The 12,171-nt window shown below is 49.0% G+C and overlaps 1 long non-coding RNA gene across 2 annotated transcripts; it reads left to right on the top strand.

The window, feature by feature from the left end:
- Nucleotides 1–27: 27 nt before the first annotated feature.
- Nucleotides 28–5,678, top strand: LOC122448322. 2 transcript variants are annotated; one of them, XR_006271573.1, is made up of 3 exons: nucleotides 28–286; nucleotides 3,243–3,352; nucleotides 3,664–5,678. It is a non-coding gene; the product is annotated as an uncharacterized LOC122448322 (long non-coding RNA). The 2 variants fall into 2 exon arrangements; XR_006271572.1 differs by lacking the exon at nucleotides 3,664–5,678 and having other exon boundaries at nucleotides 3,243–3,446.
- The last annotated feature ends 6,493 nt before the right edge of the window (nucleotides 5,679–12,171 follow it).

Genomic DNA, 12,171 nt, shown 5'->3' with positions numbered 1-12,171 from the left:
AACTCCACCAGCCCCAGAGTTCCTGCCCCTCCCGTCTGATAGTGAGTGGCCGGGTGAGGGGTGGATGAAGGATGCAGCCTTGGGACCCTCCAGCTGGACAGTGGAAGCCCAGTCAGAGCAACAGACCAGGGAGAAAACCCCAAGATCTCCAGCCCACAGGCTTGCTACTAAGCGGGTTTGGGAACTGACTACGGCTGGGAAGAGTCCTCTGAATTTAGAGGCAGAAAATCCCAGATCCCACCCCCACTTCTGCCACTGACCTTGCTATGGGACCTTGGCAAGGCAGGTGAGTTCCCCTTTTCACAGTCTGTTTCCCCCTCCCTTTTATAAATTAGGGGTAAACATTGCCTTCCTCTCTAGGCTGCTGAGGTGAGAAAAAAAATGAAAGAGTGGGTGGGCAAATGCTTCATAAACTATGGAATATTGTGTGAAAGCAAGTTATGATTTTAAGAATTAATCATTATCAATATTAAGGGAGGCAGTATGCATGGGCTTCAGAGATAGGCCACTTGAGTTTGAATCCTGGTTTTGCCACTTACTAGGGTTATGATCTTGGGTCTGTAACCTCTTGTGCCTCCATTTCCCCATTTGTAAAATGGGCACAATGCCAGCCTGACCCTTAGAGTGACCTTGTAAGAATTAAACTCACTTAGAAAAACTCCTGGAACACGTGAAGTACTCAATAAACATTAACTCTTCACCTATCTATGTGTCTGTGTGTTCTGGGCTGTTTTACTGTCTCTTGAGAGAATAATAGTAGGGAAGCAGGGCTCACTTTGTGGTTCTGGACTGAGCCCTTTATGTATTTCATCTCACTTATTCTTCCCAATATTGGTGTACCATTATTATATGTGTTGTGTTTGTGTGTGTATTAGTCGCTCAGTCGTGATCAACTTTTTGTGACCCCATAGACTGTAGCCTGCTAGGTTTCTCTGTCCATATAATTTTCCAGGCAAGAATACTGGAGTAGGTCACCATTCCCTTCTCCAGTGGATCTTTTCAACCCAGGGATCGAACCCAGGTCTCCAGCATTTCAGGTGGATTCTTTACCATCTGAGCCACCAGGGAAGCCCTATATGTGCTATTCAGATTTTTAAAACAGACTCAATTGCAGAGGTGAACCCAAGGAGGGCACACAGTAAATGAGACAAAGGCCTGGAATTTCTGCCTGCTCTGTTCTCAAGCCTGGTTACTTACCTCTCAGGCCTATGCCCTCTGCATGGCCCACCCAGAGCAACGGGAAAGGTTCTGAGTGATCCCTCCTCACCTTGCCCAAACCACTTGGTTCTGGAGGCCTAAGCCCTGGAACTGATTTGCTATGTGATGCAAGCAGGCTGCTTATTATAACCTCTCTGTGTCTCAGCTTCCTCTTCTTTCCACTGGGAATAATAAGCCCCCAAACTCTGTCCTGCACTCAGAGGTATGACAGGAGAGATATCAGGCCGTGGATGAGAAGACAGTTGGAAACTGTGAAGTGCAGGGGCCCATGCATAGGATTGTTTGGAAAGTTTTTTCTAACATTTTTCTAACGCGGGTATACCAGGTCAGTGCCCGTGGGAGCCAAGCTCATAGCTCCCTACTGCCTCTGGGTGTGAGAGCTGCAGGAGACTCTCAGACACCAGCCTTCCTGTCTCTTCCTCCCTCTTTCGGAGGTAGGGAAATGGCCCAGACTGCTCAGTGATAGCTCACACAGCCACCCTCCCTGCTCCCTGACATCCTGCCCGTCATGTCCCTACAGCAGGAAGTGAGAGCCTCTGCCTGTGGGCTAACAGGAAGAGGCCAGGATGTACTAGCCAATCCCTGATCGCCCTGGACATCACCCTCCCAGTTAACCCCTGAGCAGGTCCCGAATTCCCACCCTCAGATGGCAGCTGGGAATCAGATGTGGTCTCTTGCTCTGGCACCTCCATAATGGCTTTTGCAAGCCTTTTCTTCTCTCTGAGCCTCAGTTTCCCTCTGTGTAAAAGAGGGACGTCTCTTATTCCTGGATTAACTCCAAACATCCATGAACTGCTGTGGAGCTCAAACATGACCCGTGTTCTGAATGCCACTCAAAATAGCAAACCATCTCTGTGTTCTCTGCAGTCCCAGCCCAGGACCATGAACAGATCATGTGCTTAGTACAAGTCAGCGGAAAGTGGAAGTGTTAGTTGCTCAGTTGTAACTAACTCTTTGCGACCCCATGGACTGTAGCCCACCAGGCTCCTCTGTCCATGGAATTCTCCAGGCAATAATACTGGAGTGGGTAGCCATTCCCTTCTCCAGGGGATCTTCCCAACCCAGGGATTGAACCCCCATCTCCTAGGTGGTCTCCTACACTGGCAGGTAGATTCTTTACCATCTGAGATACCAGGGAAGCCCAGGAGACAGGTGAACCTAGGTTCAAATGTGTATGACCTTGAACCGATAGTTTCTCTCTTGGAGTCCAGAATCTCATGCATCAAAAGCAGGATAATGATGGTGCTTGCCTCAGGAGGCTGCTGCAGGGATTAAATGGGATCAGAAGTATACAATGGTAACACTTATTAATAAAGCTGCTTATGAATCAAAGAAGAGGTGAGTAAAACAAAATCTGTGCCCTGAAGACTTGACAGTCATGGCAAATAGAGTTCACCTCTTTTGAGGCACCTCCAATTGATTGGCAAGGGCTGCCCTGGAGTGCTGATTATAAAAACCAAATCTCCCAGTGAAAAGGAGATTGCCATGGGATGGTGAGTGGGTGGGTGGAGGATGTGGCGGCCAGTGCGTATGCAGACCCTTGATCTAGTGAGAAAGAAAGACAGGCAAAGAACTCTGACACGAGTCAAGTGACTTGTTTGGGGAAAGCATAATCAGGAGCCATTCACCAAGCCTGTGGCAGAAGAACCAGGATTTGAAGGGAAGCAGGATTTGAAGGGCGTGTGTACAGGAAGGTCACTCCAGGCAGAAGGAATGGTGTGAACAAACACTCAGTGCCTGAGATATGATGCTTTGAGCTGCTAAGAATAGACTATCCAATCAAAGGTGGCTTATACATAAGGGACATTTATCATCTCCCAAGACAAAGCCCAATGATAAGTGATTTCAGGGCTGGTTAATTGAGCAGATCAAGAATGGTATCAAGTGGGAGGGGAGTTTAGGGGAGAATGGGTATACATATACGTATGGCTGAGTCCCTTCACTGATCACCAGAAACTATCACAACATTGTTTGTTAATCAGCTATACCCCAATACAAAATTTAAAAACAATTTTTTTTTAAAGAAAAGAAAACCAGGCTTAAGAGACGAAAAAGTAAAATGCCATTAACACCAAACCATTGAGAGAGAAACTCTACCAGGAAAATACACAGCCTCGGAGCTCACTTTGAAAAGGTAGCACACATTATTTCTAAATGGGTTTTTTAAATCCCTTCTCCGGTTTAGTGTTTGATTACTTTATATAATTAAAAGATTTCCTCATGCAGGAAAAAAAAAAAAAAAAGAATGGCATCAAGTTTCTTACATCTTCTGCTTTGTTGGTGTTACAGGCTGAATTCCATCCCTCCCAAATTTGTATGTTGAAGCCGTAACACCCGGTACCCCAAGGGTGGCTGTTTGGGGAGATAAGGCTTTTAAAGAGGTGATTAAGTTGAAATGAGGCCACAGTGTGGGTTCTAATCTAATCTGACTGGTGTCCTTATAAGAAGAGGAAATTTGAAGACACAGATACCAGTGGTGCGTATACACAGAGGAAAGACCACGTGAGGACACAGTGAGAATGCTGCCATCTGCAAGCCAAGGAGAGAGCTTCAGAAGAAATCAATCCTGCTGACAACTTCATGTTGGACTTCTAGACTCCAGAACTGTGAAAAAATGAATTTCTGTTAAATTGCCCAGTATGTCGTGTTTTGTTATGGGAGTCCTAGCAAACTAGCACAGATGGAGAGAGGGTAGCAATACAGACATCATACTCTTCATCATTATTCTGGTTTTGATGCTATTAACGATTGAGACCAAGGGTTTCCCTTTCTTGTATGTCTTTCTGTTGAGAAGGAAACCTTTCCCAGAGATTCTTCAAAAGATTTTCCTTAGAAGTCCAGGGGTCAGATGTATTAGCCAGGATATATTTCAGCAGTCATGAAGACCCCCAAACAGTGGCTTAAAACACGACAGAAGTTGATCCCTTCCATCACATAAGCAGTCCAGGTCAGGTATGGCAGCTCCATGTGTCTAGGACCCAGGGGCTTCCTGTCTCGCTGCTCCACCATGCTAGGATTTTGCTCTCAACTTCAAGCTGGCTCTCCACACAGCTGCAGTTCAGCCAGTAGGAAGGGTAAACTGAGCTAGAGGGCACAGCTCCTCCCTCTAGGGGGATGACCTGGAAGTAGCACAAAGTTCTACTGCTCATAACCCACTGGCTGGAACTTGTTTCCATGGCAACAACTAATTGCAAAGGAGGCTGGGAAATACAATCCTCTACTCTACAGTGGCCATGTGCTCAGCTAAAAAGCCCTTTATAGAGAAAAGGGGTGCATGGATACTGGGGACATACAGCAGTCTCTGCCTCACTGAATTGGTCACATGCCCCTGCCCCCACCAATCCTCAATCAGGGGAATTATCTTGGACCAATGGTTCTCAAACTTGGGTGCGCATCAGAATCACCCAGAAGGCTTATAAAAAAATGCTGCTCCTCATCCCCACACTGGCTGATTCAGCAGGTCTGGGGTGGGCTCTGAGAATCAGCATCGCTAACAAATTTCCTAATGATGCCGGTCTGGGGACCACACTTTGAGATTTCTGTCTTAGGCCAATTCAATTGTGACTTGCCTCCTGAGGCCAGGGAGAGGCTCTACACCCTGAGCACTTGGACTGGGGGCTCCTAGGAAATGGGGGTGTACCTGAGACAATGGTGAGAAAAGCCAACGGGTGCCACCCAAGAGAGGGTCATAGAAACAGGAAGGTGGACATTTGGAGAAGCTTTAAGACTGTGAAGCTATGAGGGCCAGGTACGATAATGTTGGAGGTGAAGATCAAGAGATATTTTGGGTCTAGTTATGAAAAGTCAGCATCAGGCAAGGGGTTTGATCTTGCCTACTAAAGAAAGTCACCAGCTATCTGGCGGTACAAGAATTGAGTCATTAGCCACTGCAGTCACTGACCTTTAATACACCCTGAAACGAGGTTAGGAATGAGGTACTCTATGCTCTGGGAAAACTGGCAAAACAGACTTTAAGATAGTTAGATATTTTCAGGCGAAATTTTTATGAACTTGGATTCTTGCATCTTCTCATACTTAGGAAACCACTAAGACCATTAACTAAGATATCTGTTCCTTAAGTCTAGCAGCAACATTCTATGGAGTTGTGTATTTGGTTGCACGTATCCTCCCTATGCCAAAATCACATATATACTAACCCCCAACCCCACCTCTTCAGACAGTTTCTCAGAGCTAGCTAAGGGGCTGTCTCCTGGGCTATAGCCCTCAAAAAGATGCTGAATAAACTTGACTCACAGCTTTTGCCTTGTGCATTTTTTCAAAGTTGGCAATCTTTATCCTGAAGGCCCTGGGGAGCCACAGGAGATTTAAAAGTCAGGAAATGTCATGATCAGATTGGAGGGAGGAGGCATCAAAGCAGTGTCTTCAAAGAGAGTTTCTCAGATCCCCTTGCACCAGATCCGCTGGAGAGCCTTTAAAATTCATATTCCCAGGCATGCTCTATCCCCGCTCCAATTATGGAGATGGAACTCTGCATTTTATTTATTTTTTATAATAATTTTAATTGCAGACTTCCCCCCATATTCATTTTTATTTATTTATTTTTGGCTGCACTGGGTCATCATGCTCTGCCTGGGCTTTCTCTGGAAGCGGTTTGTGGGCTTCTCGCTGAGGTGGCTTCTCTTGTTGTGGAGCACAGGCTCTAGAGCTTGGATTCAGTAGTTGTGGTGCACTGGATTAGTTGCCCCGCAGCATGTGGGATCTTTCCGGACCAGGAATCAAACCTGTGTCCTGGAGCACCAGAGAAGTCCGGAAATCTGCATTTTAAATAATCCCCCTCTACCCCAAACATTTTAAGGTTTGAGAACCACTGGATTAGAGGGTGGAAACACTGGAGGTAAGCAGATCATTTAAGGGCAATACCTTCTAGAATGTAAGCTCCTTGAGGGGAGCGATCATGACTGTTTTATATTTTTCTTATTCACTGTGTCCAGAAGAGTGTCTGGCACATAGAAGGTACACAATAAACATTTATTTTAGTGGCATCAGGAACTTCAGTCTAGGTCCTGACTTTGTCCATGGACTCATCCTGTTGCCTCTAGCAAGTCTGTCCCCAATCTCTTTTTCCCCTTATCTGTAAAATGAGGAATTTGGAGAAAATCCCTAAATTTTTGGTCCCACCCACCATTCTGGATGTATGGATGTGAAAGTTGGACTATAAAGAAAACTGAGTGCCAAAGAATTGATGCTTTTGAACTGTGGTTGGAGAAGACTCTTGAGAGTCCCTTGGACTACAAGGAGATCCAACCAGTCCATCTTAAAGGAAACCAGTCCTGAATATTCATTGGAAGGACTGATGCTGAAGCTGAAACTGCAGTACTTTGGCCACCTGATGTGAAGAACTGACTCATTTGAAAAGACCCTGATGTTGGGAAAGATTGAAGGCAGGAGAAGGGACAACAGAGGATAAGATGGTTGGGTGGTGTCACCAATTCAGTGGACATGAGTTTGAATAAACTCCGGGAGTTGGCGATGGACAGGGACGCCTGGTGTCCTGCAGTCCATGGGGTCACAAAGAGTCAAACTCGACTGAGTCACTGAACTGAACTGACCTGAGCCATTCTGGTTGAGTGACTGAGGCTTTGTCCGATCAACAGGGAGCTTTGTGGACTGCCACCAAGTGCCTCTGTCTCTTAACAGAGCCCAGGAGCCACAGGGGATGTGGCTCCTCCCCGCACCCTCCTTCCTCATCTCCTTTCTCTGGCCCAGAATAGCCAAAACAATAGGACACAAACAGCACGTACTGAAATGACTTTTAATATCTCATGTTGCAGCAAAATTAAAAATATACAAAAAGTTTGTGGTGTACAAAAGAGTCTCAGTACAGAAGTCCCAGCTTGGGGTCCCCTCCCCCTCCCGGGGGAAGGGCAGAAGGTGAGTGGGGTCCAGGACTGAGGATGGCACAGATGTAGTAAATACCAGGAGGTGGGACCAGAATGGGAAGCACAAGTGGACAAGGTTTAGGGGCTGATTAGGAGGGGCAGAGAGAACTTGGAGGGGAGAATCACCCGGAATTGTGCTGAAGGAGGGAACTCAGCCCCTCAGGCATGGCTAGTGGTTCCTGGAGTTGGTGAAGAAATGGGAGGGGAGGCATCAGGGCTGGGGTGTTCGGATGGGACCTCGAAGAACCTGGGCTCTGGTCCTACCCTGCTACAAACTCACTGTCTGACCTTTCCTCTGGCCGTGTCTTCCGGGCCTTCTCCTTTGGTAAAACAGATGCTGGATGAACAAGCCACTGGTTCCTAACTTTTGGTCCCAGAGGCAGAAATGAGGGCCCACAAGTGCTCTTGAGAATTATATATTAAACATGCCAACAGAAGGCAGATATTCCTCCCACCTTTAAGCCCTAAAAGCTAACTCAAGACTGTGGAAGCATTTATCTGCATTCAGAAACTCAGCTTGAGTTCATTTAATGTGGAAAAATTATTCTTCAAGAAGTGAGGCTCAGCTGGGGAGGGGGGGAAATCTCCTGAACTATAGGATCCTCAGGGGTGAAAATAATAAAGAGGGCTCTAGGAATCATTCGAGTCCCTTCCAGCTAGTTTATGACTGATTTAAAAAAAACCAGTGGATTTCGGGGGCTGTTCATATAGGTTCCCTCCAAGTTTGATTGTTTAGCCCAGTGGAGACAGGCCTGTTTTAGATTCTGGGATTGGGGGGAAAGGGAGATGGAAGAACATCCTTTGCCATTCTCACTCTTTGTCTCAAGCTACCCTCCACTCTGGAATTATTGCAGGTGCTCCAGGGCCCCCATCCCTTCAGCCTGGCCTGGGGGTGCCCTTACAATGACTGTGCATAGAATAAAGGCCAGGATTGCTGGGAAGAAGGCAGCCCCCTTCTTGCTGGGAGAAGGGAAGGCTAAAGGAGGCAGGGCACAGTGGGACTCTGCCCCTCTCCTCTGCACTCCCTGCAGGGGTGTGGGGGGAGGTTTCTACTTCCAGGAACCAGGCCATCCCTAGATCAGGACTTCCTTTCCCACTTCCACAACTTCCTGTCTTCCTCCCCTCCCCTCTACCTGTAGCAACTAAGAACTGGGAATGTCCTAGCCCCTCCCCAAACAGAAGGGCACATTAGCCCTGCCCCAGGGTCTCAGAAGTACCTCCGGCTGGGAAGTGGCATCACCAGACCCATCTCCACTGCTGCCCATGTGGCTTGGCACTCGCTTGTAATCTTTCACTGAAACATCACAAAGCACAGAAGTACAGAAACTGATCGCTCCTCCGCCTCAGGCCTTGCCTGGGAGGGGGCCATCCTCAGGGTGCCTGTCGAAGAGTGGCATGGCCCAGCCCAGGATGGGGGCAGTTGGCTCCTGGCCTTCAGTCCTCTCTGCCTATACCCGAACTCTCTCTCATCCCAAAACAGGTTCTTCCTAACTGGGGGCCCCAAACTGGAGAAGACCCCGGGTTTTACACTGCCCCTCTCAGGCTCTGGAGGGGCCTGTAGCCCTTACTGGTGGATAGTTCCCAAACCAGGGACCTTACAGATGCCCAGACTTCCCTGGCCTTTTCAGCTGAGAGGGCACAGGGCCTGCTCTCATGTGGCTAAGCTGTGGGAGTTTCGGGTTGGACTAGAAAAGTCTCAAAGGAGTTTCCAGACTCTTCAGGGCTTCCCAGAACCATACCAACATTTTGAACCAGGTTTCAAACTGCTGGCCCATGGGTCAAATAAAAGTGTTTAGTTTGGCGAGGACTGGATTTTTCAAAATTCTGAATTTTAGTTGCTATAGGCAGGGCTTGCACTCTTTGGTTTCCCAGAGTCCTCGGCACGCTTTACTGTCCAGCGTCTCTAGTTCTCTTCTTTTCATTAATGGGAGGAACTTGAATTTGCATCCCATGCACTCCCGCCCCAGAAATCTCCCCACTGCCTGAGGTTCCTATGAATTCTCAGCCCAGGTGATCTCCAAGGGAAGGGACTTGTGGGACTTTCGCCCTTAGGAGGGCACTGGGGCTGCCAGGCAAGACCTTCCCTGGATACTCCTAGTCCTGCTGGCCCTGAGCCTGAGACCTGGACCAGGGCTTGCCCTCCCTGCCCTCTGCTTTCTTTAACTCTCATGGGTGACATGTCTCTGCAGGACACAGGTGTAGCAGGGAGCTAGCTGGGGGTAAAGGAGATTTGGGGGAGACAGGAGGATGAGACAGATGAAAGGAGAGGACCAAGAAAGACTTCCTTGTTGGGGAGCCCCCTGCAGGGGAGGGATGGAGGTCTCTGTGCTGTCCAACCAGGGTGATAGTCACAAGGCACGTGGTACATCAGTGCGTGGGGCTGTGATGAGGGGTGTGCTGCCTGGAGAGGTTTGGGGAGCACAGTCAGCAGCCTGGGACTTCAATTCCAAACACCTGGGAGCTAGAAGTCTGCCCTGGGGACATGGTCTCCTAGGGGTTGAGATACTGATGGCAAGGCAGGGCCCAGCATATTTGATACCTAGAGCATCCTGTTCTCTTCTATCCCTGACAAAATTAAGATGGGCCCAACTTAGTTGGATAGCATCACTGACTCAATGGACATGAATTTTAGCAAACTCTGGGAGACAGTGAAGGACAAGGAAGCCTGGGGTGCTGCAGTCCACGGGGTCGCAAAGAGTCGGACATGATGTAGCGACTGAATGACTACCTCTCATCCCCAGGAAAAACCTAACTCTACCATGGACTTCCTGTGTGGTCTTGGACAAGTCCCTGGTGCTCTCTGGGCTTCCGTTTCTTCTTTCTAGTAGATATGGAGGATAGGTGGCTTAGGGGACTCTAAAGTCCCCTCTGGGCTGTGGTTCTCACTGCAAGCATCCTCTAGAGGTTCTGGGAAGGATTGAGTCAGGCTAGGGTGGAGGACAGGGAATGGAGAGCGGGAGGCAAGGACCCAGGGTGTCCACTTCTGGCAAGGAAGAGAGACTGGCTGAGGTAGACTGTGTCACAGAAAGGAAAATAAAATAGCTCGAATGGGATGGTGACCCTTCCGCACCGACTCCTCCAACCCAATGAAACCAGCAGGGATGAGATGAAGGAGGCAACAGGTCAGCAGAGAGGGATCCCAGGTCTGGGAGAAATGGAGTGCTGAGCTCCTAGGTATGGAGGGAGGGGGGAGTCCAAAAGAGGCCTTTCCAAGGATGAGAAGCAAAAGGTGCCTGCAACGCCCTCCTTTGGGCCCCTTGACCAAGACGGCTTCTGATGCTCAGACGTCCTTGCAAGCAAAGGCCTTTAAGGGCAGGTTTTGTAGGACTGAGACAATGTGGGGCTAGGGGTGGAGTAAGATCCGAAAATGAGAGCCTGCAGCCACATGTTGGCACTGCCTGCTTGTCTCTACTCTGGTTCTCTGGGCAGCCCCTGGAGCTGTCAGCTCCCAGGGAGGGTCGTCTAAACTTTTCTTTCTAGGATGCTGGGTAATGGGGCAGCCAGATGGACCTCTCTGAGGGGACATGTTTCTTCCTCTGTAAGATGGATCACCTCTGTTGTCAGGATGTTGCCAGCAGGGGGGAGTCAAAGTGAAACAGTCCAGGGTGAAAACTCCTGGTGCAGACAACCCAGGAGAAGCAACAGATCAGATCTGGGTCCACACCCTCAATGCGCCCACCTCACAGAGGGCCATGGAATTTGATCTCTGAAAACAGATGGACAGAGGACAAGGAGGATGACGGAACCCACCAGAAAGAGTCTGGGTCAACCTTGGGCTTCCCCCAACCCCCGTCACCTTGAGGCCTGGCTCCTGAGGCATCTTAGGGATCAAGGAAGTAGAAGGAAGAGAGAAGGGACACTCTTTGTATGTAGATGGGAAGGAGGTATACACCATCCTGGGCTGGAGGGGGGCTGCGGGGGGAAGCTGAGGTGGTGTTACGGGGGTGCGGTGTGCTTTTGTGTATGTGTGTGTGTGTGTGTATGTGTGTGCAGTCCTGTCTTCTCTGCCTTTGGAGTTACCCTGCACACCCTGAGTGTGGCCCTCTTCCAGCACCTTCAGCAAGTTCACTGTCACCCGTCACTATCTGATGGGACAGCCAGGAGTCTAGGACCTTGTGAGACTAGCTGCCACTCTGGGCTTCACTTCCCATCTTTAACCCAAGGGAGGCTAAACTCTGAAGGGCTAATTTGCCCCTCTAATTTGCATAGTCTAGAATTCTTAAATCCACCTCGTCCCAGCCCAGGTCTGCATGTGTCCTTAGTATTGCCTGTTGAGCCCTTGCAGTGAACGTGCCTCAGTAGGCATGAGGGAGGAGGTTTTGAGGGGAGGGGTTCCAAGCTTCACCTAGAGGCTCTGGCCCTTCACCCCACAAAACCTCCTTCGTCTCGGCTCCCGTACCCCCGACACTATCCAGGACTGGCTGTCCCAGGTGGAGAGTGGTCACAAGGATGCCCAGGGGTGTTTGGGCCCTGGGTCCTGGAGGGTTGTCAGATCTGAGGCAAAACAAGTCAGTTTTACAGCTGCTGCTCCAGGGAGCCTCATCTGCAAGGTGGCTAAAAGCCAAGATTCATGTCATGTCCTCATAGCTAATTTTTCCCAGCTGGAAACCATCTGGCAAATTGAAATGTCTCAGAGGTTCTGAGGACAGTTTCTTCTTGGGAAGATGGCTATGGACCAAGGCTCACAGGGGCACAGAACTCATATAAACCCTAGAAGTCTAGAACTGGGGTACCCATTCCTAGAATATTCCACTCACATAGGGGTCTGGAGCCCCCACTCCCCTAGAGTCCCTGCCACAGCGCGGGGGAGGGGTGCCAGTGTCTGCACCCTTTATAACAGAATACAGGTCAGAGTGACTCCCTAGGATATTATATCAGCTACATGTCCTAGAACTTAGTCTAGAACAAAGAATGTCTCTCTAGAAGTTCCTCTGCTGAATGTGCCAGCAGCTCATCTACAATCGATCCTGGACAGAGTATCTTCCCAGGCAGTTTATCTGTTGTGTTCAAAACCTTTATCTAGAAGAAATGTTCCAGAGGCTCACCTAGAACA

This window comes from Cervus canadensis, chromosome 10 (genome assembly GCF_019320065.1).
Source record: "Cervus canadensis isolate Bull #8, Minnesota chromosome 10, ASM1932006v1, whole genome shotgun sequence".
Classification (NCBI taxonomy): Eukaryota; Metazoa; Chordata; class Mammalia; order Artiodactyla; family Cervidae; genus Cervus; species Cervus canadensis.
Note: the sequence above shows the minus strand (reverse complement) of the source record. Positions and strands in the feature narration are given on the sequence as shown.